Source organism: Petaurus breviceps, unplaced genomic scaffold, assembly GCF_028583685.1.
Source record: "Petaurus breviceps papuanus isolate PSGF00001 unplaced genomic scaffold, PetGlider_PUasm1.0 79, whole genome shotgun sequence".
NCBI lineage: Eukaryota > Metazoa > Chordata > Mammalia > Diprotodontia > Petauridae > Petaurus > Petaurus breviceps.
Genome location: NW_027186523.1, coordinates 30,969,025 through 30,994,566, shown reverse-complemented (window position 1 = coordinate 30,994,566; position 25,542 = coordinate 30,969,025). Strand labels below are relative to the sequence as shown.

At 35.9% G+C, this 25,542-nt stretch overlaps 1 protein-coding gene and 1 pseudogene across 3 annotated transcripts in view; one reads left to right on the top strand and one right to left on the bottom strand.

The window, feature by feature from the left end:
* LOC138175884 (protein PHTF2) overlaps nucleotides 1-25,542 on the top strand; it is a 184,162-nt gene that overhangs the window by 12,551 nt on the left and 146,069 nt on the right. The window lies entirely within an intron of this gene.
* On the bottom strand, nucleotides 23,943-25,264 carry LOC138175770 (caspase-14-like; annotated as a pseudogene).

The window sequence follows — 25,542 nt, the reverse complement described above, 5'->3', positions numbered from 1 at the left end:
AGCACCTACCACCCTGGGTTGTTGTGGTAATATTTATAAAGTGCTTAGAAAACTGCCTAGTACTTAGTAGATGCTTAATAAATTATTATTTCCTTCCTTACTCCTTCTAAACCAGTAAAATCTTTTCCATAATACTTGTATAGATACTTAATAAGCATTTTAGTTGATTAGTGGCATGATTTATGGACTCATTTAAGACATTTAAACTTGCTTTAAAATGTCTCTTACCAACTTTCTAAATTCCCTTAAATGGTATAGAATTCTCTTGAATTATATATAAGGCTTGAAATTGAAATTAAAATAACTATTGGAGATGCAATACTGACTTAAATTCACATTAATATAGAGGGATTGTGCTGGTTGTTTGAGGGTGGAAAGGAAAGGACAGAAAAAGATGTCATATGCATTCTTGATAAATACAGAGTTAGGAATACCTCTGTTCAAATCCACCCTCAGACCACTTTTTAGCTGTGTGACCCTGGGCAAGTCATTCAATCTGTGTTTTACCTCAGTTGCTTAACTGTAAAATGGGGGTTAATAATAGCAGCTTTCTCATAGAGTTGTGAGGACTTCAGAAGACTAAGATTAACTGGTTAATATAGATCTAGGACTAAAGCTTGGGAAAATCCATCAGTTATGCTGTATAACTATGCCAGAGGACTAGCAGATTGTCAAAGAAACTTGTATAAGAAAGGAATTATTGGGAATAAAGAGTGTTCAGTTTACTTCTAAGTGAGGTAGAATTAATAATCTATTGTAATTTAGACTGCAAGCATCTCATTTGCAGAATTTTAGATCTGAAAGGGTACTAGTCAATTTTCCTTATTACAGGTGAAGAAATTCAGCCGTAATGAGGTTCTGACTTTGTCTAGGGTCATACATTTGGGTTAATGTTAGGACTATTATCTGGATCTTCTGAATTAGCTATCTGGCATTCTTTTTAACCTGCCATTCTCTGTCTATAGACTTTGTATTCAGTCTATAGATATTAGGTGCCTCATAGGTATTTGGTAATTTCTTGTTTAGAGAAGCAGCATGTCATCAAGTCAGGTCAGATCTGGTTTTGAATCCTGCCTCTAACATTTAGTTCTTTTTTATCTTAGCATCTTTTTTTACTATGATCTGATCATGTAGCTTGAGCTTGTTCATCTAAAGCTTGTATTACTTTGCAGGGTTGTTTAGATTTATTCAACAAGCATTTTTACGACTTTTTTTTTTTTGCTTTTTTGGGGATTAAGTGACTTGCCTAAGGTCACATGGCTACTTTTTGTGTTAAGTGTCCAAGGTCAGATTTGAACTCAGGTCCTCCTGACTCCAGGGCCGGTGTTCTATATCAAGCATTTTTAAATACCTAAAAATACTGCTAGGTGCTAGAGATGCAAAGACAAAAATGAAGTAATTCTTCCTCTCAACAAATTTATAATCTATGGGGGTTTAGGAGGCAATATACTACAAATAACCCAAGACTTCAGCATATACACACACAAGTAAATGTGGCCTCTGCAAAGGCATGGATCATAGGATCTTAGTTTTAGAGTTGAATGGGACCCCTAATTTTGAGTTCAGTTCTGTCAGCAGCTGGTGGTACAGTGAAAAGAGTACTGGGCCTGGAGACAGGAAGACCTAAATTTAAATCTGGTTTTAGACATTCATTGGCATTTTAACATTGGGGAAATCATTTAATCTCTGTTTGCCTTAGTTTCCTCAGCTGTAAAATGAGGATTAAAATAATACCTCACAGAGTGGTTGTAATGATCAAATAAAGTAATATTTGTAAAAAGTGCTTAGTAGTGCCTGACACATAGCAGGTACTCTATAACTGTCTCCACCCTCCTTCTCTCCTTCATTGGAGATTGGGGCCTAGAGAGTTAAAGTGACTTACTCAGCTTTGAAATGTCCAACGTGGTATTTAAACCCTGATATTCCATATCTCAGGTCCAGTACTCTACTGTCCTTAACTATATTGACTCCCCCCCAAAACAGGTGGAATACTCAGTTTAGGTAGCAGTTTGGCTAGAATGTACATTGTATGAAGAGTATCTGAAGATTACCATGTAATGATTGGAAAGGGAGATGGGAGCCATATTTTTGAGTCTTTAAATAGTTTATTGAGGAGTTTATTTTATCCTTGAAGCAGTAGGGAGCCGCTGAATATTTTTGAGTAGGGTTGTTACATAGTTGAACTTGTGTTTTAGGAATATAATTATTATTATTTAAAAATAGATTTTTATTGTTGTCTTTTTGTTTTTACATTGCTTATTTTTCCTACTTTTGTTTCTCTTCTTCCCAGAGAGCTAACCCTTATGAAAAGTATTTTTTAAAAGAGAAATGAGAAAAAAGTTTTAAAACCAATCAACACATTGAAAAAATGTGAATATATGAAATGTTAGGAAGATTATTTGGGGAGATGTATGGAGAATAGAGAGACTGCAAACAGAGAGACTAGGGAGTGTTTTTCAGTATTCTAGTCCAAGCAAGAGGTGATGAAGGCCAGAAACTGGGAAGTACCTGTAGAAGGAGATGAATGTGAGAGGTACAGTCCAGAAAACTTAGCAGTTGACCAGATTTGAGGAGAGATGAGGGAGTCAAGGATGACTTCAGGGTTGCAAATCTGGGTAACTGGACGGATGGTGGTGTCATCAAAAGAGATTAAAGAAGTTCAGAGGAGATAAAGAATTGGGAAATGTGAGCAAAGATGAGTCTCATTTAACTGAGTTATTCAGAAGAAAATAAAACTTTTTTGATTGAGAGAGTTACCTGCTTGATTTCAATATCTACAAACTTAGTTAAATCTCTTAATTCATGAAACAAACTACAAGAAAATAAGCTATATATTTGCAAATATATAAACATATGGCAATACTCTGTAAGTACAAAAAATGCAAATATTTCGCCATGAATTTTTTGTTGAGTGCTACCCAAACAAAAATGTAAAACCCCCTTAGCCAATAAGATTACATATTTCTAAATTTTCTACACACATTTCCCTGGTTATCTCTTGGTAGAAATAACTGTTTAAAACAAGTTGTAGAACTCAAAGGTGTTATGAATTTTTCTTTATAAGACAATTTACAAACTTTTCTGTGACTGTTAGGAATAAACTACCTAGCAGATGTTTAAAAAAAACCACATACTTATCCTGTCCTTTCAAGGTATAATTGACATTAAAGGATTGTTTTTTGTTTTTATATCACCTTAATTTTCCTTTATGCCCTCCATTCAACCCAAAGAGATGTTCCTTATATCAAAGAATATCAAAGAAAGAGGAAAACAAAGCAGCTTATCAAAATTAATCAATTCATCATGTCTAACAGTATATTTAGTGTCTCATATCAGCATTCACTCACCTTTGCAAAGAAGGGAAAGCAGGTACATTCTCATATCTCTTCTTTGGACCAGGCTTGGTTATTATAATTATAATGTTTAGTTTTAACTTTGTTGTTTACCTTGTTGTAGTCAGTATATATGCTAATTTCCTAGTTCTGCTTTCTTGACTTTGCATCAGTTCATGTGAGTTTTCCCACATCTCTCTTGTCTTCATTTTAGTTTCTTAGAAGCACAGTAATATTCCATCACATTTACATGTCACAATTTAGACATTTCCTAATGATTGAGCATTTGCTTTCTCATTCTTTTCTACTACAAAAATAGTATAAGTATGTTATCATAAGTATAGTATAAGTATATGCTAGTATAAGTATTTTGTTCTGCATTGGACCTTTTAACAGTATATAACTAGCAGTGGAATCTCTGTGTCAAAGGTATGGGCATTTTTGTTGTTATTTTAACATAATTTCAAATAGCTTTCCATCATAGTTTGACCAATTCATAGCTCCACCAAAAATACATCAGTGTCAGTCCCTCCTTCCACAATCCCTTCAACATTGACTATTCCTATTTTTTGTTAATTTTGCCAGTTGGATGGATGTGAGGTGAAACCCCATGATTGCTTTGATTTACGTTATTCTGATGAAGAATTTGGAGCAATCTTGCTTGAGAACTGGTCATAATCTTTTAGCACTTGTCCATTGGGAAATGGCTTTTGGTGTTATATATTTGTATTAGATCTCTATATATCTTGGGTACCAGACAAAGGCCACATTTTAACAATGAGTAAGAAAGTAACTATTTTTTCATTTTTTGGGGGGAGAAATTTATGCTATGGGAAAAACATTTTAAGAAGTAGATGTTTGCAAATGTTTCTATTGTTATATGATTTTGTTGGTCATGAAAATGATCTGTCCCCTATAAAAACTTTTACCTGTTCTTTTAAAACATTTGGAAACAGAATTTTCTTGTTTTAGAGTCTTCTAAATAGAGTTTCAGTAGCTTTTGAATTCATTTGTTAAAAGTATAAAAATGCAACATCTATACTAGCTGAATTTCAATAAAAACTTTTGTGTAATTGGAGGATGGGATTAACACATGATCATCTTGATTTTGTAAGCATAGCTAGCAATGTACCTTTTCCATTTGAAGCTGCATACCTTTGTGTTGTATCTTATTCTGCTGTTAAAGTCATTAAAACCAAGTTTTGAAAGAAACTGAACTTAGAATCATGTTTCTTTTATGTTATTATTCAGCTAGGTGGCACAGTGGATATAGAGAACTGGACTGTCAATCAGGAAGACTCATCTTGAGTTTACATCTAGCCTCAGTCACTCACTAGCTAGTGTGACCAAGGGCAAGTCACTTAACTCTGTTTACCTCAGTTCTTCATCTGTAAAATGAGCTGGAGAAGGAAATGGTAAACCACTCTAGTATTTTTTCCAAGAAAACCCCAAATTGGGTCATGAAGAGTCAGACATGAGTGAAAAACTACTGTGATATATACATATATATATGAACATATGTATATATGTACAAACACATAAACATAAATGTGTATAATTTATCAATATGTTTGTATGTTGGATCTGCATGCTTTTAACTCTTTTTACTGATTGCAGTGTATGATCAAAAAGGTCAAATTTGTGGATGACATGAAGCTGGAAAGGCTAGCTAGTTAATTTACATTGTGACCCAAAAGTTAATGCAGCTTTAAACTTTAATAGATTAAAGCTGTATTTTTGGGGCACCTCATGCCTGATGACAGAATTGGGACCTCGGAAAGATTCAGTAGGCTAGAGTAGGTTAACCCTAAAAGGATAAAACTTAATGGAGAAATATGTAAGTACTGTTTAGATTAAAAAAAATTGCACACATGCACAGGATGTGGCTACAAAGCAGTTGATGTGGAAAAAACAAATTGTAGTAGTTTTAGTAGACTTTAAGATTAATATGAGCAATCTAATTTGGCAGCCAGAAAATGAATATAGTCTTATACTGCATTAATTTTAGAATCTCAGAATTGAAAGAGACTCTCTAGTCCAAACCTACACCTGAACAAGAATTCCCTTTATAATATCCCTGGCAAGTGGTATCCTGCCTTTCCTGGGAAACCTGTTGGGAGGGGCAGTTCCATCACCTGCAGAGGGCAGCCTATTCTACATTTGGATAGCACTCATTGGTAGGAAGTTTGTCTAGCCCAAATCTTCCTCTTTGCAGCTTCCACCCATTGTTACTAGTTCTGTCCTCCAGGGCCAAGCAGAATACATCTTCTGTATGACATCTTCCTTGAGATCCTTGACCACACGTTCCCCTTCCCCCTACCTTACCTTCTTCCACCATTCTCATCCTAACCCTGGAGACTTTTTGTCTTATGATTGGCTTTCCTAAAATGTGGTGTACAGAGAAGAATAGTATAGAACTATTTCTTCCCTCATTCTCGGCTTAGTTTTTTGGCTGTCATATCACACTGTGTTGACTTTTATTGAGCTTGCAACCTACTAAAATGCTCAAATCTTTTTTTAAAACAAGTTATTAGCTTAGTAAATCTCCACCATCTTATACCTATGAAGATTTTTTTTGTTAACTTTTTAACTCATTGTTTCCAGGGGAAGGGAGATAATCTTTTAGATAACTTCATTGATGTTGTTTTCTTGGCACCATATTTCAGAAAGGATCTTTATAAACTGGAGTATGTCCAGAACCAAGTGACAAGAACAAAGCAGGGCTCAAAACAGTATCACAGAAAAATTATTAAAGGAACTGGGTATGTTTAATCTAGAGAAAAGAAGACTTGGGATGGTGATAAGGGTGGGGTGGGTATGGACATATGCTGTTTTCAAATATTTAAAGGGTTGTCATATGTACTAAAGATTGTACTTGGTCTACTTGGCCTTGGAGAGTATAAATAAGAAAATCAGAATAATTAGCTATTCTATTTTTGGACAACTTTTTATCAGGGATTGATTAGTTCCTTGCCACTGAAAATCTTGAAGCAAAGACTGCATGATTACTTGACAGAGATATTGTCTTTGAGAATCTTCTGGAGCATCTCAAGATTAAATGACTTGCTCAGAGTCACACTGTCTTTAAGTTGGCTTAATAGTCACACTGGCTATAATTATGGGTGCATTTAAATTAACACAAAAGAAAACATAAAAACTAATTTAGATAGTGGCATGGAGGGCAGCTAAGGGAAGAGAAATTCAAGGTAAATGATAGGTTCAGAACACTGTCACTGGAAAGATGTATATGACTAAGTCATAGTCACCAGAGTGGATGAGATACATCCACAGACAAGACCCTAATTCAGGCCCTCACTACTTCTCTCTTGGACTGTTGCCTTAGTCTCCTAATTGGGCCCTAGTCTTTCGATAATCTCTCCTCTATGTAACTGCCAAAGCTGTATTCCTTAAGTGTAGGCCTGACCGTGCCATTCCCTTACTAGTAAATTCTGCTACCTCCCTGTTGTCTCTAGGATCAAATATAAGCCTCTTGGTCTAGCTTTTAAAACATTTTACAACTTGATTTCAACCTATCATTACAACTTTACTCTTTACACATGCAACCCTCCTGTCTCTATGCCTTTGTATTGGCTTTGTATTGGCTCATCTCCCTTCCCCAAAACTAGAATGTATTCCTTCCTCACTCTTGCTTCTCAGAGTCTATTTTTTCTTTCAAAACTCTTCTCAAATGGTACTTTCTATAAGAATCTTTTCCTGATACCCCTCACTGCTAGTCTTTCCCTAGTCCCCCTTTACCTTGTATATATTTTGTACTTATATATCTCCTGTTTCCCTTGATAGAAAAAGATCATTGAGAAGATAGAACATTTACTTTTTGGCCTTGTGGTCTCAAAACCTAGCACATTGCCTGACATACAGTAAATGTTTAATAAATGGTTTTTGTTTGATTTCTCAACTAAGCGTAGACAACAGGAAGAGAAGAGAGTCAGTGATGCTCCAAGTGATGTATCATCCCAGCCTGGTACCCAAAGTTACTCTAAGCTCCTGTCATTCCTAGTTAATTGTAGTTACTTCTGATTTTTATCTTCACTAATTAGGAGACTGAAGCAATATAGATAACTGAGGTTTTTTTAGGGAGTGGTAGGGTTTGGATTAGGCACTTTAAAATGTCGTTTACAGTCAGATACCAATTAGTAGCATGAAAATTTGTAGTATAGAAGGTATGTTAGTTAGGAAAAAGGAGGGGGTGCCACGCATATGTAGAACAGGAACTGCTTCCCACAAGAAAGCATAGGCCTTCCAAAACAGAAATTTTCTGGACAACCACAGTTTGTAGAGAGTTTTGTATATAACCTTAAAGTACTGGTCCACTGTCATTTTACTGTTTAACCCCCTGAGATAGAGTTTCTGACCTCACTTTCCTTTTCATTTAACTAAGACAAATGTATGCCCAGAGACAAAAACATTGAGTTTTAGTTACAAATTCTTTAAAGTCTGTTTTGTGTTTATTTATAGTTCCTCTGCATTTAACAGATACCTAACTAAATATCTACGTGTTGTATATTGATTTCTGATTTGTACCTGTGAATCTTGTCTTGTGTTTTCAGAACTTGAAGGAAAACTACTTTACATATATTTTTTGAGGATCTTCCCAGCCAAGTTGGAAAAGTTTGAGGTTTACAGTGGGTCAATTTTTTGGCCATATTAACTCGTAGAACAATCATAGCTGTGGAAGAGGTTGTGATCTGTTTCAGTGGAAGGGTTCTTGAAGTATTTAAGTAAATAAAGAAATATGTGCAGCAATAATTGAAGTCCTTCCTTCCTCTTCCCCTCCCCCCCACTAAAAATAATCTTTTATTCTTTGAAGAATAATTGTTATTAAGCCTTGGAGAATTGGGCTGCCAATTTGAACAATATATAGTTGTTAGGTGTTCAGTGGTATTAAGATGGAGTTCCCTAGGGAGACCTTTCTAAAGGTACTTCAGATTAAAAGTCTATTTATTCAAACAAGTTTGTTCAATTCTGTATTTTCCCTTTTGTTTTTCTTTCTGTTTGATGTGTCAAAAACTAAGAAAGGGACATTAAAGTCTCCTGCCATTATTATATTACTATTTATGTCTTCTTGTAATTAAATTAGTTTTTTCTTAATAATTTAGATGTTAAGGCATTTGGAACATACTAGTTTAATATTACTTTTGGTTTATTCATTTATAGTTCCTTTCTGCATGATGTAGTTTCCTTGTCTATCTGTTTTTATGTTGTGAAATTTTGTTTTTGCTTCATCTGATAGCATGATTGTAGCTCCTGTTTGTTTTTTAATCTGAAGCATAGTAAATTTTTTTTCCAGACCCTCATTTTTGTTCATTGCATTGTCTTTGCTTTTTAAGTATGTTTCTGGTAAACAACAGATTCTGGGATTTTCTCTTTTTATTTAAGATCACTGTTTTTTGTTTTGTTTTAGATTGTTTATTCCATTCACTTTTTAAAAATATCAGGGTTAAGTGATTTGCCAAAGTTCACACAGCTAGTAAGTATCAAGTGTCTGAGGCCAGATTTGAACTCTGGGCCTCCTGACTCAGGGCCAGGTGCTCTATTTACTGTGCCACTTAGCTTCCTCTGTAGTTTTTTTTCTTAAAATGATTTCTACCTCTCATTCTCATCATTTCCTTTTCTGACTATTCCAGATTTTTATTCTTTGATTTATGGCTATTTTCTGTATTTATCGCTCCCCCCCCCCATATTCATCATGGAATGAAATCTTTTAAGGTACATTTTTTGAATTTCTACTTCTACACAATTTCTTTGTTATTGTTTTATGGATCTTGCCCCCTCCCTCTTTTTTTTTTTTGCTGTGCCTCACTTTGAGATACAAATACCGGAGGAGATTGAGAAATTACAAGTATTGCTTCACGGTAGAAATTTTACCGTGTCCCTGATTGTGCAGTTCATCATTGTCCCCTGCCTTCCCGTGAAATCTCTCAGTCCGCGTTGTCTCACCCTTCTTGATGCTGGTCCCCCCAGAAGTTAAGATTTCTTTTCTCCTGAGGCAGGATCCTGGCCACAGAAGCCCCAAACTCCCTCCGGGTAGTCTCTCAAAAGTACCAAATCCTTGTGTATCATACCCTTTGTAATCCCCTTCTCCCGTTATAGAGTATATCTCTCTTATGGGAACATTCTTTAATAGGATCTCCTTTTTCACCTCTGAATCTAGATTCTGTTCTATTCTTCCTCAATTTTCAGTAACCACCCCTGCCCCCTTTACTACCTTACCCATATTCTTTGCTGAGAGACAGCAGGAATTATTTTCCATTAATTATTTACTTATTAATTTTGTTAAGCTACCTTTTCTTTGTTCTTACTTATTCAGTTTTATGAGCCCTCTCATTTTATAGTTTAGTCTTTGGGGAAACCCCCCCCCCAACAAAAAAGCCATTGATTCACTTATAGGGAGTTGGTGTTGTGAGACTTAATCCATAGTATTTTAGGCTTATTCCTCCACCATTAATTTTTTCATTTATGTTCTTTTACTCGTCTCCTTATGTATTTTTAGAAAGAAATACCTTAATAGGCTCTCTTATGTTGTGATTGTTGGGACCCCCATAGATGTCTTTCTTTTTCTAGGCCTCCTTCCTCCCCCAGGGTGGTTTTGTTGTTGTTAACTCTACCAGACTTTTTTGCCATATTTATTTATTTTTAAAAAAAAATATATAAATCTGTTGTCTGGGGTGTTTACAAAGCAAATAATCTGTTTAGGCCTGCTTTTGTTGTTGTTGTAGGAATTCTTTAAGCTTCTCTCTTTTATAGAACATTTATCTTTTTTTCATCAATGATTAGACTTAGAGTTACAGGGTATATTACCTTTAGTTATGTCTTAAGACCTTTGCTCTTCAAAAACACATTATTCATTCCCTTTTGTGGTTTTTGTTTGGTGCAGAATAGTCTTGTGTTATTTCCTTTCCTTTATATTTGAAGATCTTTCTCTTGGTCAATTATAGAATTTGTTGTTTGTCATCAAAATTGTTAAATTTAACCACTATCTGTCTTGGAGTTTGCAGCATTTTTTTTCTTTGTGAGGGTACTCTGTGGATTCCTTTTATTGGCATTTTGTTCCCTGTGTTAAAAAATTTTGGGCATTTTTTTTTTATTATTTTTTGCATCATAGTGTTCAGGGTTTTTGACTTGTTGCATTTTTCTGGGATATCTATGATATTTAAGTTATCCCTTTGTATCCTGTCTTCAGGATCAGTTTTTTCTTTATAATGATGTCTTTTGTTCTTTTTATGTTACTGATTTTTGCTTCTTTCAGATTGTCCTTATGTATTTGCATTCCCAATCAGTTGTTCTTTCTTTTGTTTCTTTAATGAGTCTTACCACTAGGGATTCAAGTTTTTCAATTCTTCTAATTATTTCTGCCATGCAGACCATAAATCCTGCTTTCAAAATTTGTATTTCTCCCTTGAACCATTTGGGGACATCATATCTTTGGAATCCCCAGAATCCTCTGCCTCATTGGGTATTAATTAGTTTTCCTTTTTCTTGCAACAGTTGTTCTGAGATGTTTGGAATCATTTAGATGTCTTGGAGGCCTTCTTCCCTTCTATCACAAATACTTATTGGGACAACAATTTATAAAATAACAACAATATTTTAAAGATAACTTTGGAAGACTTGGGAACTTTAATCAACACAATGACCAACTGCAGTTTTAATGAGTTTTACATTACTCATAATGAAACGTACTGCTTATCTTGATAGGTGAGGGCCTCAGAGGGTATCACCTCTTTATTATAATAGGTAGCATGACTATGCATGTTTATAAAATGTGTTTTAGTTTACTTGTTTTCTCATGGTGGGAGTAGGAAGCGGGAAGAGAAAGAGAAGGTAGATCTTTATGAAAATAAAATCTAACTTAAAGTCACTCAGAAAGCAAATAAAAATATTTTAGGGGCAGATTTTTGTTTCTGCTTAAAATTTTAAATAGAGTTTTCTTCTTCCTGAGATCTTTGTTAATTTTAATCTTTATACCACCCTATCCTTTGATGGTGCTTCTTGCTAGGGCTGGACCTCAAAACTATCTTAGCCTCTTCCCATGCTGGGGAAATAAACTTTCATTGCCCTAAGTCTTTGCCCCAGATGATTTTGAGGGGTGGGGGAACAGAACTGGCCCCAGTTGGATGCCTCACCCCTTTGTTTCAGGTGTGGTGCTGCACCCCCCATTCCTCTAGTCCTATACCACTCTATTCTTTAGTTCTCTGAGCACTACTGTCCCACATAGAACATGTTTCTGCTGTCCTGAAGGGAGGGGGGAAGGGAGAGAGAGAGAGAGAGAGAGAAAGAGAGAGAGAGAGAGAGAGAGAGAGAGAGAGAGAGAGAGAAAGTGTGTGTGTGTGTGTGTGTAGTTAAGTTCTCTTGCTTATCATCAAAAAGGAAAACCACAAAACCACTAACATCAGTATTACTAACTATGCCTCCATCCTTTCTACTTTCCTCCCATTATGTTAAATAACTCTAGAAGTTTGATTGGCATGCACTAAATAAATGAATTAATTTAGGTAGATTGTCATTTTTATTAAATTTTGTTAAATTATATTTTATTAAAATAGTTTAATTTTATTAAATTTTATTGTTAATTTTATTAAATCTCAATTATTTGTTTGCTTTTATTTATGTAAGGGATGTTTTTCAGTTACCTTAATCTATTTCCTGTGTGTTTCTTTGTAGGTGGGCATCCCAAATTCTTTATATATTCCGTAGTTACTTTGAAGGGAATTTCTTTTTCTGTCTAGTTCTCCTGGATTTCATTGATAATAAACAGAAAGGCTGATGATGGTTTTCATGTGTTTATTTTATATTCAGGTATATCTTTGAAGTTATTAGTTTTTTCGATTACCTCTTTGGTTGAATCATTAGAATTCTTTAAGCTATCATATCATCAAAAACCACCAATTTTATTTCTTCTTTGTTTATGTTTATTCCCTTAATTTCTTTTTCTTGTTTCATTGCCATACCATTTCTAAAACTTTTGAAAATAATAGTGGCGACAGATCTTATTGGAAAGGTTTCTAGTCTTTCTCTTTTACACATTATGCTAGCTCTCAATTTCAGATAGATATTTTCTATACTAATGAAAGATCCATTTTTCTGTGCTTTTAAATGTTTTTAAAAGCAGATGCTATGTTTTCCATAGCCTTTTCCCAAATATATTGATGTAATGTATTTTTTAATGTTTTTGTTATTAATGGGGTATGTTTCTAGTTTCCTTAATGTTTCAACCTTGCATTGCTGGTTTAAATTCATCTTGGTTGTAGTATATGATCTTTATGATACATTATAGCCTCTTTGCTAAAATTTTATTCAACAATTTTATGTCAACATTTACTAAAAATTTGGGTCTATAGTTTTCTTTTACCTAACCCTAGCTCTGTCTCTTAGAATGATTTTGTTAGAAACCCTTCTTTCCATATTTTTGCTGTATTAGAATTAATTGTTCATTGAATGTCCAATAGAATCACCTAGTAAATTAATCTAGTTCTTTTTTTTTTTTTTTTGCTTTTTTGGATGGGGGAAGGCAGGGCAATTGGGATTAAGTGACTTGCCCAAGGTTATATGGCTAGTAAGTGTTAAGTATCTGAGGTTGGATTTGAACTCAGATCCTCCTAATTCACTGCACCACCTAACTGCCTCAAATTCTTCTAGTTTTGATTTTTTTGGTGAGGAATTAATTTACTGCTGGTTTAATTTTAGTTTCTTAGGGGCTTTAGAATTTCTCTATTATATGTTTCTTTGGATATTTTATGTTTATATTAGTTCTTTTCATTAATTTAATTTAAATTATCCTTTTTTGGCAAATAATTGGGTAAAATAATTTTTTGGCAAATAGTTGTATAAAATAACTTAAATGAAATTAATATAAATATATCTAAATTATCTTTAGTAATTGGGTAAAATAATTTCTCATCTCTTATAATTTTTCTCTTAATTTGTTGTGAACTCTTCTTCCCCCCCCCCCTTTTCTTGGTTTTTCCTTTTTTTTTTTTTTAATTTGATTTTTTAACTATTTTATTTTTTAATAGTTCTTGGTTTTATTATTTCCTTCTCTTATACCACCCCCCCTTTTCTTGGTATTTCCTCTCTTTATTTTTGAATCTGATTATTTAACTATTTTATTTTTTAATAGCTCTTGGTTTTATCAATTCCTTTAAAAACATTACCTCACCTTTGACTTTCAGAATTTCTGTTTCCTTTTATTTGGTATTACTTGGTTTGTTGCTTTTCTAGCTTGCTTTGTTATTATTGTTTTACATCCCCAATTCACTTATGTATTCATCCCCTCCCTCATTTTTTTGGATCAATGCCTGTTATGTTGTCAGAGATCTAGAACTTCTCCTAAAGTCTGCTTTATACCACTCAAGTTTATTTTTGTTTTATTGCAGTTTTCTTTGATTAAACTATTTATCTTCTTGATAATTTGTTTTTGACCCACCAGTTCTTTAGTATTAAATTATTTAATCCCCATTTAATTTTTTTTTTTTTTTTTGCTTTTTGGAGGGCAGTTGGGGATAAGTGACTTGCCCAAGGTCACACGGCTAGTTTTGTGTGTGTGTGTGTGTGTGTGTGTGTGTGTGTGTTAAGTGTCTGAGGCTGAATTTGAACTCAAGTCCTCCTGACTTCAGGGACGGTGTTCTATTCACTGCGCCACCTAGCTACCCCTAGTTTTTGTTTTTTAAATGTCTGAGGTCAGTTTTGAAATCAGGTCCTCCTGACTCCAGGGCCAGTGCTCTATTTGCTGCACCACCTAGCTGCCCCTCCCCCCATTTAAGTTTGAATCCTTTCTTCAAATACCCCTTATTGATGATAATGTTTATTGTGGTATGGTTAGTAAAGGATATGTTTACCTTTTTGCTTTTTTGCATTTGTTTCTGAGATTTTTATGCCCTATCATATGTTTAGTTTTTGTAAAGATGCCATGCACAGCTGAAAGATATATGCCTCCTTTCTGTTCCCATTCACTTATTGTCAGTGATCTATCAAATTTAATAATGCATTTCATTTCCCTAATATCCTTCATTAAGATCTCTACAATCTGTTGTCTTATTTGGGTTGCTAATATTGTATCATATTTTCCATCATACTTTACACTTCCCCTGTGATTATTGGTAGATCTTTTCCAATTCCTGACATGTTGGTACATGTTTTATCTGTTGTGTAACAGTTAAAATCATAGTGATTACATTATTTTACAAATAAACACACAAAATGCAAATTATAACCCATCAGTGGTCAAGTCTGCCAATGGGTCTTCACAAGCAAGTGTTGATAGGTGAGTATGCTGCACATTGTCCAGAAGTCCAACATGAATCTGCAGGAATATGTGCATGTAATGGTTTGTTTACAATGTGATAGTATTCAGTTGCATGACTCTTCTACCTCATCCTTTGGAACAGATGTTGGCACAGGAACTGAAAATATTTTCATGAGTGTTGTGATTATGGTAATAGCATGAGTACTTTCAGTTAAAAATAATCATTTCCCATAAGTTATTTATTGTTTTGGGGAACAAATGTCAACTCCTTTATCCACCTTTCCAACAAGAATCTGGGAGCCGTCCAGGTAGGGAAAGCGAACCCAGGGTTTTCTGGCTTTGTCTGTGTAATGCAGCCTCTAATGCGTCTATCAAAGTGAAGGAGACAGACAGGCCTTTTTATAAGCAATCTTTGATAGAAGAGTTATAGTTACAATTGAGTAAAACATATAGAGAATAAAAGCTGTAATTATAGTTATTGTTTGTAAAAAGAAAAAGCCTTTTAATTTGGCTGAGCAAAACACTATCTAAAAGACTTTCCCATGAAAATATAGAAATCATGAAAGTTTCCTTCAAAGATATAATGATGGAGAGCTTATTTTTATAACCCTCTGATTATTAATATAAAGTGAGTCATAAAATGGGAAACTTTATGCTTGCCAAAGATGTTTATTACTGTTGTGGAGGAGATCTAAGACAGGAATCAGAATGTTAAAGGAATTCCCAATAGATAGTTCAGAAAAAAAAAAAAATCTAGGAACTAATACAGAGTGAAGTAGACAGACTCAGGGGAGCAGTTCATACAATGTGAGCTCTTTCTCTGTATGTGTGTATACATATATGTGTATATGTATGTATATATGAGAGGTCCAATGTGGAAGTTTGTTTTGTTTGACTACACATTTGTAACAGGAGATTTGTTTTTATTCTATTTTCAGTTGAGGGAAAGAAGAAGGATTTTTGATTATTGAAAAAAAAAGACTTGGTTAAAAAAGGGGGGGATTACATTGTGCTGATAACAGCAAGGCTCAGAGCATTGCACATCATTCTAAATGAGACCTGTAATCGCACAAAATAATTTACCCTTTCTAGCCCCACCATTCTGAAGTGGGCAGTACTCCCCGTGGAATGGCCTGGAATGATGGGGGGGTGGGTGTAATGAGAGTGGGAATTTAAAGATCTTCCTTGCCCCTTAATAGACCTAGGGGGGAGTTTGAAGACCTCCCCGGCTTTAAAAGCAAACTCTACCCCCTAATAGGCTAAATGTAATCACATGGAGCCTGTGAAGAGAAGCAGAGCCCACAGGAAGCTAGTTGAGAGTTAGCCAAATGGTGGGGGACAGAGGAGCTCAGGCAAGGAGATAGAGTGTTTTGTGAGTAAATATTGATCTTGTGTTGGTTTGTGGGAAGGCTGAAGGATGCTGTGGCTCTCAGCATTATTATGGCTTCTGAATATCTTTGGTACTATGATGAAATTATCTTACTGGTTTTGGGATTTGGTTTTCTGGTGTCTAAATAAATCCTTCAGTTCTATCCTCTATCTGGAGAATCTGGTATATTTTGCGATTGAACGTCATGCAATACTCATAGTCGAGGTCTTTATCGTGATTGTGAGCACAGTAAATATTGCATTGGTGCTACAGGGGAGGGGAGTAGTAGCATTCAGTGCAATTGGAGGACATTGAATAAAAATAAGGGGGTGGAAGCAGGGGGGGCAGAAAAGAACATTTTGAAAAACTGTTGGTACATGTTTTATCTGTTGTGTAACAGAGTTAAAGTAGTAGTAATTACATTATTTTACAAATAAACACACAAAATGCAAATTATACGCCATCAGTGGTCAAGTCTGCCAATAGGTCTTAACAAGCAAGTGTTGATAGGTGAGTATGTTGTGCATTGTCCACAAGGCCAGCATACATCAGCAGGAATATGTGTGTGTAATGGTTTATTTACAATGTTATAGTATACAGTTACATGACACGGTATTGCATCATCAAAATTTCAGTGCAGAAACCCCCCCACAAATTTACAATAAATTTGTTAAATTGAACATGTGTCATTTAAAATATAAGTGTGTATGTGTGTATATATGTCTGTGTGTGTGTGTGTGTGTGTGTGTGAAATAATGCAATTAAAAAAACATTAAAGGGTTAAAGAAAGTAGATTTCCAGGGGGGTGCTGAGTAATTTTTTTTTTCTCAAAAAGGTGGTGATAGGCGAAATAAGTTTGGGAACCTCTGGTCTAGACTGATATGACACTGATTATGGACAGTGAACAGGGTCCAGAGTTGGGTAGGAGGTGAAAAGTAAACTGAATTGTATTTGGGGAACTTACAGAGTTTAATGACTCTAAGCTTCTCTCTGAAGCAAAGACTGATTCGTAGTGTGTGTGTGTGTGTGTGTGTGTACACAAAATTTATTTTTAACATTCATTTTTTAAAATTTGAGTTCTAAATTCTCTCCATCCCTCTTATTTCCTCCCTTACCCATTAAGAAGGCAAGAGATGTGATCAGTTACACATGGGTAGTCATGCAAAACTTATTTCATATTAGCCATGTTGCCAAAATAGCAATAAAAATAAAGTGAAAAAAAGATTATGCTTCAATCTATACTCAGATTACATTAGTTCTTTCTCTGAAGATGAATAGCATTTTAAAAATTATAAATCCTTTGGTATTATCTTGGATCATTGTATTGATCAGATTAGCTAGTCATTCACAGTTGATCATCATATAGTATTGCTATTACTGTGTTCAGTGTTTTTCTAGTTCTCTGCTCACTTCACTTTGAATCAGTTCATATAAGTTTTTCCAGGCTTTTCCTGAAACTGCCCTGCTTGTCATTTATTAAAGCACAGATAACTGACCATAGTATTTTCAAGTCCAGTACAGATTGCAGTGACTGAAATGGACTTCCTTTGAACTGCCACAGAGGGTACCACCATGATAAATTTTGGTACTGAAGTAGCATATACACGTGGATGCTTTAGTAGTGTGTTTAGTGTTTGATTTTAGGTGAATAAGAAGCCAGTTTTTGTTATATGGTTGATTTTGACCATTCTTTAAGTTTTTGTTATTGGTTGAAGGCCTGTCTTGTGTGCTAGATGCACATGACGATGTATAACTTCTGTCTACTTGTCTGTTGTTGCTTTTTTTTTCCTTCAGGGGTAATGGAGCCCCTTATATCACTTGAGAAGACATTTTTGGGGGTATCAAAGAAGATTCTTGGTGACATATCAAGAAGGTAGTTTTGGAGGCCCTTTTCAGTTTTTCTTGAAGTAATTGAGGCCAGTGCTTACCTAAGGTTCTCACCGGTAGAACTGGTATGATTCCTCCTTGCTTTACTGGTTTTCCCTTGCTAACTAAGTGGGGTAGAAACTAGTGAGACATTAAAGAAGAGCTTGTGGTTTAGGTTTCAGACAGAGTTAAGTGAAAGTTTTTATATCTGTTGCAAATTGGGGGGGGGCTTTTTTTTGGAGGGGGAAGGCAAGGCAGTTGGGGTTAAGTGACTTGCCTAAGGTCACACAGTTTGTGTTAAGTGTCTGAGGTGGGATTTGAACTCAGGTCCTCCTGACTCCAGGGCCGGTGCTCTATTCACTGCACCACCTAACCACCCCCCAAATTTTTCATCTATATCTTTGCTTCATTTTACTTTTCCGCCTTAATTCCTCAGCAAAAGAAGTTAATTTTTTATTCTAGATCATGACTTTTCTGGGAATTTCCAGGTGGCCTAATTGCCAGGCTAGGTCTATCAAGAGAAAAGAATGAGAATTGAAGTGATCCTTTTGTATGGAATTTTTTTAGGGATCAGTCCCATTAGGGGCATTGTTTTAAAAAATACTTTTGCTATTTTATACTAGGCTGCATAGCCATGTTTTAAGAAGTGACAATTTGAATTTAAAATCAGGATCAGACAAAAGAGAACATCTTTGTTTTACTGGATCAATTTAAATCTAAAATCAAAGAATATTTCTTATATTATTACAAAGGAGTCCTTTAATTTTGTTACTTATAATTAATCATCAACATTTGGTGTACTGAGTGTATGCTATCAGATCCATCTAATAGGGCAAGTCATTTAATCTGATAAAGGTTTCAGTTTCTTCCCCTCTACTGTTTTGAGCATAGATGATTCCTAAAGTCCTATTGAATTTTAAAGTCCTTTATTTAATGAATAGAATTTAGAAAAACATATTAAATCCTTGTCAGAAATTTATAGCCCACAGTTGCTTCAAAAGATCTGTGATTTAATTGGTATTGTGTACTTTTAAAAATATATGTACATTTTATTTTTGCTCCAATTACTTATTAAAATAATTTTTAAACTTTTTTTTTAAAGTTTTGAGTTCCAAATTCTAGATTTGGGACTGAATTTCTAGCCTAACTCAACTTTGAAACAAGAATTATAGCCACAGTTTGTGCAGTTTAACTAGAAATTATTTTAAACTTTTAGAAAATTCAAGTTGATAAGGCTTTGTCACAGTGTCATTGGTCACAAGGGGGAAGTAGTTAGTAGACTAATCACCTGTTACTAGAAAAACAACTTAAAGCATGTGCCATTTAGTAATGTAGTCATAAATAATGACAGCTTATTCACTAATTAGATGAGGATGAGGCATCACTAAAGCTTGTGTACAAGTATCTCTGTCAAAGATTTCCATAAGTAAAAAGAAGTATGCTGTATTATGTCACACAAAAGGCTGATTTTTTAATACCATGAAAATAATTCACTTGCCCATGTTTACCCTAGAATTTACAACCTAAAGATCATTTAGCAAAGTGCCGAAATTTGCTTAAGCAATCTATAAAAAAGATTCTTGTACTTCATATCAGAATAAAACTACTGATGATTTTTCTGCATCCTTATGACACTGTTCACCATCTAGTTCAGACTCTCTTTACCTTCTCACTAGACTATTGCAATAGACTTCTAATTTCTCTCTCTACCTCATCTCTTTTCACTTTAAATCTATTCCCTACTCAGCAGCTATAGTGATTTTCCTCAAGTGAAAGTCTGTCTGTGTCCATCTCCACTCTTCTATTCAGTAAGTTCCAGTAGCAATAGCTCCCTTTTACCATTAGGGTCAAATATAAAGTCATTGTTTGGGGGGTGGGGGAGTTTAAAGACCTCTTCCTATCTATCTAGCATTGTTACCCTTTACACCCTCCCATGCATTTTAAAATGAAAATATACTGACTTACTTGCCTTTTCTCATAGTCCTCACTTTTCTCTCCTGACTGTGCTTTTGTGCTGGCTGTCCCCTATGCCTGAATGCCCTTCCTTTTCCACCTCTCCCTCTTAGTTTTCTTTGCTTCTTTCAAGACTTGGGTCTAATCCTACTTCCTGCTACCATCTGCCTGAGGACTATCTCAGTGTTCAGCTGCTAGTGCCTTTTTTAGGAGATTACCTTCCATCTATTCTGAATACATCTGTACAGAATTATGAATGCATTGCCTTCTACATTAAAGTGTGCTACTTGAGGTAGAGTTGGGTTTTTTTTTTTTGACGTTTTCTATCATCACCGCTTAGCACAGTACTAGTTATATCATAAGAACTTTAATACATGCTTGTTAGTTAACTAATATTGAACATAATCACTGGTTTTCTGGCTAGTAATGATTTAGGAAGATTTTTTTTATACCTGTCTTATATGATAATGTGTAATTTTGCTCCGTTGAACATCCTCCTGCTAAAATTATTTTTCATGAGGATGGTGTCCTCCTTGCCAAGTATTTTTTAATAGTCAAGAAAATTTTTTACATTGGCCATATCCAGAAAAATCTTTGTCTCTTTCTGCATTATGAATCCTTCACCTCTTTATCAGGAAGTAGTAGAGTGTTTCATCATTAGTCCTTTGGAATCCTGGATGGTCATTATACTGATAAGATTTCAGTGCAGTAATATTCCTTCACATTCATATGCCATACTTTGTTCACCCATTTCTTGATTTATGGTCACTCCCTCAGATTCCCATTCTTTTCCACCTCAAAAAGAGCTATAAATATATTTTTATGCGTTCTTAGACTTTGTTTTGCTTAGGACTAATTCCTCACTTAATCTGTTCTCCCTCCAATTTCCTCTCCCCTTCTCATCCTTTCCTTCCTACTTCTTTGTTGAGTAAAATGTATTTCTGTACCCAGCTCTCTGTTTGTGTCAGTGTGTTCTTTCTTGTGAACAATTCAGATGAAAGTGAAGTTCAAGTGTCAGCCACCCTCCTCTACCCCCTCCTCTTCATTTGTATAGATGTTTACTTGCACACCCTGATTCTTTGAGATAATTTTTCCTAACCTTCCTTCCCCTTCACTTCTCTGATCTCCCCCCCCCGCCATTCCTCTTCTGTTTTGACATTCTTTTCTTAAGATCAAGATCACTCTGAGGCCTTGTCCAATTGAACTGTCTATGACCCCTTAATATAGGGTGGTAAGGGGACAGTATTATCTCCCCATATCTGATTCTAAGTAGTAGACAGTATTCTGTTCCCATATTTGAGTGTAAGTAGTTTATCCTTGTTTAGTCCTTTTATTCATTTTTTTATTCATTCATATTTACCCTTTTTATGTTGCTCTTCATATTTGTGTTTGTACTTCAGAGTTTTTCTGCACCTCTGGTCTTTTCATCACATATACTTGGGAGTCCTTGATTTTATTAAAGTTCCATTTTCTCCGTTGTGCTGGTGTATGGAATCTCCCTGGGTGCTGGACTGCTGTTGACCTGCTTGTGTACACCATGTCTGCCGGCCTCTTGGTTTTTCTTCCTGTGCTGATCTGGGTAGGACAAAAGACTCGTGAATTTTTCTGGATTTCTCTGTCTGGATTCAGTATGGTGTATCTTATGGCTCTTTTTGAAGGAGATGTGGAGAGAATCTGCTGTATTGCTTCCTTACACTCCACCATCGAGGCTCCACTCTTCTCTCCTTGCCAAATCGAATTGATAACTTTTTTATCTTCTTTGTACTGCTTAATACTGTTGACTACCCACTCTTTCTTATGTTTTGTGATGCAGCATTTCATTTTTTCTACCTGCCTTATTGACTGTTTTTTTCTTTTGTTGGCTCCGTTTCTTCTCATCCCTAAAAATGTGAGTACCATGTAAGGCCCTGTTCTCAGCTTGCTCTGTTTCTCTGTACCATCATATCTATCACATCTACATAGCCAGCTATACTCAAGTTCTATAATTCCAGTGACCCACAGAATATCTCCATTTGAATCTCCCCATTTAATATGTCTAAAGTTGAATTTGTTGTTTTCTCCCTGTACTTGCAAATCAAGGCATTACCTTCTTGATGTCATTGGTCCTCTTCAAGAATGAAGGACGACAAATAATCTGTGAGTAGTAGTCACTGTTCCATTGGGGACCCAGCTGGCCAGTTCTAGTTGGGCAATGCTGCTCTCTCCTTCCTTCCTTCCTTCCTTCCTTCCTTCCTTCCTTCCTTCCTTCCTTCCTTCCTTCCTTCCTTCCTTCCTTCCTTCCTTCCTTCCCTCCTCCCTCCCTCCTTCCTTCCTTCCTTCCTTCCTTCCCTCCTCCCTCACTCCTTCCTTCCTTCCTTCCTTGCTTCCTTCCTTCCTTCTTCCCTTCCTCCCTCCCTTCACATGGACTTATATGTGGGTTCTCTACCCAAAGGAATATAAATTTCTTGAAATAGACCTCTGTTAAACCAGGCTTTGATAAAGCCCATTCGAATTCAAATGAAGCTACTTGACTATGCCTTAAACCCAAATCATTCTGGCTTTCACTGATTGACCAATAATGGACCCCAACTCAATTCTCAGTTGGCCTTTTTTGGGGTTTTGTTGGCTCATAGTGAAAGTAAATAGCAAGTGTTTTGTTTCTGGCCAGAAATCCTGAGAGTCTTCCCCTCCCAGATTGATTTTTTTTTTTTTGAGTTGGTAAAAGAGGCTATTTTTAAAAATCTCATTTCTTACCTAGCCTTAATCACTGAATGGATTTTGCCTCAGACAAACTGAAATCTGGAGAAGACCTTAGCTTAAAAAGGCCAAGGTCTCCTACTACATCAGGACCATCTACAGTGTCCTGATCTCTGTCTTGCCACTGGACCTAAATGGCTGTGGAGGAGAGACTGAGGCTGGTAACTTTGCACAGTCCTGTCTCACATCTATTTCACTTGCAAGTCAGACATCACCTTCCTGATGTCATTGGTCCTTTTTCTTTTTGCTTTTTGGAGGGCAGTTGGGGTTAAGTGACTTGCCCAAGGTCACATGGCTTTTTTTGTATTAAATGTCTGAGGCCGAATTGAACTCAGGTCGTCCTGACTCCAGGGCCGGTGCTCTGTTCACTGCCCCACATACCTGGCCCATCATTGGTCCTTTTTGAGAATGAAGCACAGACAACTACAATAGCAACAACTGTGATCATTACTGCTGTTACCAATTTAAGGAGGTAGATTTTGGGGGATTTACTAGATTAGTTCCAAAAACTTCTTAAGTTACTAAGTTCAGCCCATTTGATGCTAATTACCATTGATATCAAGCCTTAAATCAACATTTTACTTCTTTCATAGTTATTTACAAATATTACCTTATCTTCCCCCTTGGTATGTATTGACATCTTCTAGTTTCCTTGGATTCTGTGATTAGTTATTTCAGGTTTTACCCTTGAAACTCGCTAGGATTTAACACTCTTAAACTACATGTGCTTTGACAATTTTCACTCTTGGTTTTTCTACTATCTGCTTGTTTCACTCCTCTTGCCAGGCTGTTTAGTGATGATGGAGAAAGTTATTTAACTGAGAGGCATGGCTAAAATCCACATGTTCTCCATACTAAGATGGACCCTGATATAAATATTTTGGTGTATATAGGGATTTCTTTTTTCGTTTAACCACTTCCCTTCATTCCTAGATGCATTAATTTTGTCTGTATAGAAGCTTTTCAATCTCAAGTATTATTTGCCTCTACCTTTTGTTCATTTTTTTCCCCCGGCAATTTGTTTTCTGTAACGCTCCCTTGGCTAGTCCATTCCACTTACTATCTGTCTATTTTTTAATCAGTCCCAGATTGGTTTGGATGACTGCTGCTTTATAATATAGTTTGAGATCTAGAAGTGCTATTCCTCCTCCACCCCTACTTTTTTTTTGGTCAGGAGTCAAACAAAAGTTTAATTTTAGAGTGTGCAAAACAGGTTTACAAACAAAAGTCCTTTTTCAAAGGAGGGCTTGTGATTTGTGTCAGGGTAGAGTTTTTAAGTGTGAAAACCACAAAAAGGGGACCCAACGCAGTGATTCTTAGGCCTTAAGTAAACAGTTCCCAGAGTGGGTCCATGAGTGCAGGCATTTGGGACAATACAGGCATTCTTGGGTCCTGTGGGAACTGTCTTTAAGTTTGTAGTGTCTTTGAGGCTTGTGATCATTTATTAGGGTACGGAACCAGAGTTAGCATGGTGAGAATAGGAGTGCAGAACCTGGTTCAGTTCACTTAGCAGTTACAAGCTCAGGGATTGTTGTTCAGAATGTCAGGAAATATGATTGCTTTCTGCTGTGGCATGTTGGCTGCTTCTGGCTCTCAGGTACCTCCTCCTCTTCATCCTCCAAGTATCAAAATGGCGCCGCTTTGGTGAGAGTGGACTCCATATAGTCAGTACTACATTTACAAGATTCTTACCCAAGTAAAAAAGTCTGTGTGCACCACTCTGTTGTTCACTTGAGTAAAAAAATCCACAATAGGCCACTTCTTGTCATGTTGCTGGAAGATTTGATCTATTGCTTGAATCATCACAGAACCATCACTTGGGTGACATAAAGCAATGTGATCTTCTTAGGTAAGATAGATGATATAGTAATCACTGAATGTGGGAAGTCACTTTTTCTCTGAACCATTCAGTTTCATTTTCTCATCATTGGTTTGAACAACACTACCATCTTTTTGTTCTCTACAAGCCTGGAATACAAAGAATTTTGGTTTTTCTTGAAGTGCTGGACCATTTTCATTGTTGAACATTTCAAAAACGTCTGATAAGTTGACTCTTACATTCAGTAATGTTTTTATAAAGCCTTTTTCCCCATGGGCCATAAAAATAACAAGGAAGCGGCTAACATCATCTTTTATTCCGTTTATTCCATATCAAAACTCTGTTAATTTCTCCATTAACTCCTTTTCCTCAGGATCATTGCATGATATACATTCAAACTTGCATTCTTCAAGCCAGTTTCTTATTCTCTTTATATCCTGTTCAGCACATGGTCTGCCTGTCTTCCCACACATCACAAAAGTTTTACAAGTTTGGTCCATGTTAGGCATTTTATTTTAAGAATGTAATTTTCGTATTGTCTCTTCTAAGATGGTGTCGAAATCTTTACTGTTTTCCAGGTAAGTGGACCCTTTTTACTTTTCTGAAGCATTGGACCTCTTCCTCTCTCCCTCTCTCTTCCTCCTAGATTGTTTCTTCTCCTCAGTTGTTTTTTGTGATGCCTACTCAGCTACCAGGTCCTCATAACCTATTCCCCAGAAAATTGAGACTAAGACCCTTTGGGTCCTGGACATGCTACAACATTTTAGCAGCAGATCAGCCAGCTCAGAGGTGGTGGAGGCCTTGTCCAGGTCCTGCATTGAGATTTGGAACTTCTTGTAGTTCCTCAGGTACATCTTGAACTATTGTAACTTGGTCTGGGTCAGCTTGTCCAATTTGCTCAACACTCAGGCCTTGGGGGTCTTCATGGTATGGGAGAAATCATCAGGCCTACTAGAGGGTTGGAGGAGAGGGTGTTGGCACATCCTGCCTTAGTCAGATGACTGCAGCCCACCCCTACTTCTTTTCATAATTTCCTGTGATCTTCTAGGTCTTTTGTATTTCCAAATGAATTTTGTTATTTTCCTCAGTGCCATTTTAGGTACTATTATCCTTATTTTATAGATGAGGAAATTTGTGTATAGAGAGTTTGTGATGTTCTCAAAAAGTTTCAACTAGTAAGTGTCAGAACCAAAACTGGAATCGG